This window comes from Zingiber officinale, chromosome 5A (assembly GCF_018446385.1).
Source record: "Zingiber officinale cultivar Zhangliang chromosome 5A, Zo_v1.1, whole genome shotgun sequence".
Lineage (NCBI taxonomy): Eukaryota > Viridiplantae > Streptophyta > Magnoliopsida > Zingiberales > Zingiberaceae > Zingiber > Zingiber officinale.
In genome coordinates, this window is record NC_055994.1 from 14,800,505 (window position 1) to 14,805,173 (window position 4,669).

General features: G+C 37.4%; 1 long non-coding RNA gene across 1 annotated transcript; it reads right to left on the bottom strand.

The window, feature by feature from the left end:
• Window positions 1-3,032: 3,032 nt before the first annotated feature.
• Window positions 3,033-4,194, bottom strand: LOC121980251. Its single transcript, XR_006111469.1, has 2 exons — window positions 3,566-4,194; window positions 3,033-3,402 (listed from the first exon to the last, which is right to left on the bottom strand). It is a non-coding gene; the product is annotated as an uncharacterized LOC121980251 (long non-coding RNA).
• Window positions 4,195-4,669: the final 475 nt, after the last annotated feature.

Below are 4,669 nucleotides of genomic sequence, written 5' to 3' on the forward strand. Positions count from 1 at the left end.
GATTTATCTCCTCTGTGTTAACTTTGAGATTGGTTAGCGAGAGCGTTAGGGACGAGCGCAGTCGCCTTATGCCAACTGTGACCCACTTGGACTTTTCTTTTGATCATCAAGTGTCTGATCAACTGTAATCTACTTAGATTTTTCTCTTACTAACTACCTGTTGGACTTTTGATCACCAAATGTCCAGTTAACCGTGATCCCACTTGGACTTTCCATCTCGTGTCAACTCTATGTTGGACTTTCGACTATCAAGTGTTTGGTCGATAGTGACTTAGACTTTTTCTTGTCAACTACCTGTTAAACTTCTGATTACCAAGTATTCGGTCTATCGTGAGTCACTTAGACTTTTCATATCTTGTCAAGTATCTAGTCAACCTTTATCTACATTACTTTTCGCTCAACTAACTTAGCATATTGATCGATCGTTAAGTATCTCGTCAAACTTGACTTACTTGACGTCTCGACCAACTAACATATTGATCAAACATTGAAATCCCAACTCGAGTCAACTCAAGCTTGGTTAACTTGGTCAACCTTGACCAAGGGTCGATTGGACCAACAAGGGGTGCAAACGAACCAAATTGAACCAAATAATATGTTCGAGCTCGAAATATATGTGATATTTGAATTCGATTCGAAGCTAAAAAATACAAATAATTTTAGCTCAAGCTAAGTTTGAAATAAAATTTGAGCTTGAGTTTGGTTCGAAAATCAAACTATAGTTTGAAATGGCTTAAATTCGAATAAGATTCGAATTATTTGAACTTTAATTTGAGTAAATTAAATTTAAATTATGTAAAATTAATCAAAGTTTGATTCACGTTTGGCTCACGAATGACTTGTGAATAATCAAATAAAATATTCTGAGTTTGAATTAGGTTTGAAAAAATTATTAAATATTTTGAGTTAGGCTTGAATTCGATAATTTTAAATATGAATCAAATATTTTTCAAGCCAATTTGAAAAGTACGAGAAGGGAATTATTAAATATTTTTGAGTTAGGCTTGGATTTGATAATTTTAAATATGAATCAAATATTTTTCAAGCCAATTTAAAAAGTACACTCAATTAGCACCCTTATTTTCAAGATGTTACTACCTAATATGTAGTAGTACCAATTATACTTAAAATGATTTTGAACAAATTCTAATAATTTTAATAAAATTATTAAATATTATTTTAATATAATATTTAAATTAATAATATTTTGAGATAGAAAATATATTAAGATAAAAGCACCATTTTAACTGTTTTAATAATCAAACACCCTTTTGATTTTACCCAAATCAATTTATTTTTTTCTTATTTCAAGTGATTTGTTATAACCTCTGTTAAAAATTAAAATTATTTTCTTTTATCATTTTATGTTGTAGTAATTATGTTGTAGTAATTATGATATATTGTGAAAATGAATAATTTGTTAGGGTGTTGTTACTATAATCAAGGGCGGAACTAGGTATAGTCCTACTCGGACTGTAGCCCGGATGTCCAACGGCGATGACAAGAGAAAAATATCAATTTTACTCTAGAAAAAAGGAGAAAATGAAAGAAAAAGCGGAGGCTCGTCCGGGCGTCGATGTCGGCATCAGCTTCGGCGTGGCCTCAAGTAGATCACCTAGACTGACTCCGCCATTGACTATAATAATGCTTGAAAATTTGCTCTGATCAATTTCCTTCTGCCAGCGCCGTTTATGTCAAGAACTAGCTACGAGTGCCGAGTTCCCTAGACCTGAGACCCCCTTCATAATTAATGATCAGTTGCAATGTCCGTTTCCCTTTTTCATTAGTTCCATATTAAAATACCTTAAAATCTTGTCTCAAGATTAAATTTGGCCAGTAAACTCCTTGCGGTGAGAATGCTATATATTTATTTCTGCCATGGTTTTCTTTCCAAATTAGATAAAGTAGACAGACAAATAGCTGAAGTTACTTTCATTGATTTAGAAGATTGACATGAACCCCCAATACATGAAATTCATAAGATAAATTATAGCAGAAGAAGGGCTACAATTATTATTCATGGTTGATTGCTTTCAATACTTAATTCAGTTGCCACTACTTTTGTCGCCATGATGGAGGCCATCGAAGTAACCTTGAGGGTTGCTCTCAAAGCCACTCCTTGAGCCTTACCTGCAAAAGAGCCACCTCCACCGCCACCTTTCGAAGACTGACCACCTCCGCCACCCTTTGAGCCACCTCCCCCACCACCACCCTTTCCTCCACCACCACCACCACCCTTTCCTCCACCACCACCACCTCCTCTGCCCTTGCCACCCATTGTCTAGTTAAACTAACTGTTCTGAGACTAAACTGTTCGAAGTTACTACTTCAGCTTTGGCGATTTAATTTGTGTGTTTGGCAGTGTATTTATAGAGAATTCCGATTGGATTGGATTGGATTGGGTTAGTCTTTCATGCAGGATGGTTGCAGTTTACGAGTGGGTTTACTTTGGAAGAACAAGAGTGTGATTATTTTGGTATTGGGAAGAGGAAAGGTTGGAGAGAGATTTAATTAATTATAATTAGGGTTTAATTATCTCTTTTTTTTTTTTCAAATTATGAGAAGTTGACACGGACGGAACAACTGTTATTCCTACTGGACTGCAGTAAAAGGAATTAAGTTTGTGGCTAGGCATTGGAGGGGTAGTTGGAAGCTGAGGCAGAACAATGAACTTCGAGTCACCTTCAAATATTAATCAATATAGGTGGATACTAGGAGACAATCATGAATTTGTACGTGTGTTGAAAGGGTCAATAGCCTTATTAAAATAGAGGTTAAAGTTGAGATGGATCAATCCGATCGCTTTCATTATCCCGGGTGAGAAGGGAGACTTCATGCCCTGCTCAACTCCCAGTCAACTCCACGCTTTGCTCAGCTTCGGCCCTGCCAAATCAACACCCTACTCAGCTTTATTTGGCCCTGTCGACTCCATGCGTTGCTCAACTTCATTCATGTCACGCCCCAAAGAAAATCCTATCAGATAAAAATCTAACATCTATTCTGTATGGATGACAATCTAAAACATTACTACATACAAAATATACATCAGCCACATAAGGCTGGAATATATATACAACCACGAAATTTATATCGTCAGTCCACTCGGCTGGAACAAAATAAACATAACCACGCAGTTTAATAAGCCTATACGGCTGAAAATAAACATGCACAACGGTAAACAGAAAACAATACGAACATAAGACCAACAACGGCACTAACAAAAATACATGCAACCACTAAACTAGACTCCAAAAAACCACATCGACTTGATCAAAAACAAAATACACAACATTAACATATCACCCAAACAGTAACAAAATCCAAAAAAAAAACTATCCTCGAGCGTGACGTGGGACTGGCAGCCGGGACTCTCCAAGCATCCATGACTCATCTACCTGTTACCTGGCGAAAGAAAACCAATTTGCGAGGTGGTGAGTATTGGAACTCAGCGGGTAAAGGTAAGATAGTGCATGAACAAAATAAACCAATAGAGAAATGCCAAAAGGAATACAGTCTCATAAGAAAAATAGCAAATACTAAATAAAATCATAATAAATGCTCATACCTGAAACCATATCGTAGACTAGTAATAGAAGGTCCGAAGTAGTACTAATCTGCTACAGTACTGCCCATAACTACAGAGAAAATATGTAAGGTATATACAAACTTCCAATAAGTAAACCAAGGACTTAACACTTACAACGAGGGCATATCTCGACATAAGCAAGCATAGCAACATAAGTCAGCAACAACCACATAACCTAATACCAGCAGCAGAAGCAAGCAACAACAGCATAAGATAGTAACAGCAACAAAAGTAGCAACAACAACATCAGCAGATATAATGATAATAGCGTATGCACGGATGGTCACCCCGCTCACCTCTCTGCACCATAACCCCTGTATAGTCGAGAGGGCGGATCGATGACAACTGTACCACCCAAAGGCCGCCACTACTCTCAAGTGACCTGATGGACAGGTGCTGAGTAGCTAACTAGCTACACAGCGATGGGGGTCCCTGCTGCTCGCAACTCTAGTTACCACTACCCACGCGTGTCCGAGTGCGGTACGACAGGACAAGCGACATCAATTTCAGCTACCACTCTCTCGAGTGGCCGAGGATGCGACTCTGGTCAATGACTCTCTCGACCGCAAGGGAGAATTGGTCGTTGACATGCATGTCATGATATGATGCGCCAAATGCAACATTCATCATACAAATATAAACAGAAAATTAGGTATGCTACATGAAGTCAACATGTTCAATATAATACATAAATAAACAACAATCAAAGCATACAACCATGGTATCTAGTATCTGCTACCTATTATGGACAACAACGAAAACTGTATAGATATGGAAACGAATTTCTCAAAGTTCACACGGAAGTATCAAGCACAGGAAAATAAGAGTGGAGTCAAGGTAAAAACAATTTGTTATCCAAAATACTTCATGCACCAAGGTCAAAGTACTAAAAGAAGCAAAGTAAGAAGTATCCGCCTTAAATGTAGATCGAGCTAAACAATCCCTCGCGTCGAAGTACTCGTCTCGTAACAACATCCTGCAAATCATATACTGTACAATTTAGCTAATTTCATAATCAACAACTAGCTAAATCCAAATCCAATTTAATTAGGGGAAAACCCTAATTCAACTATGAATCTCGAT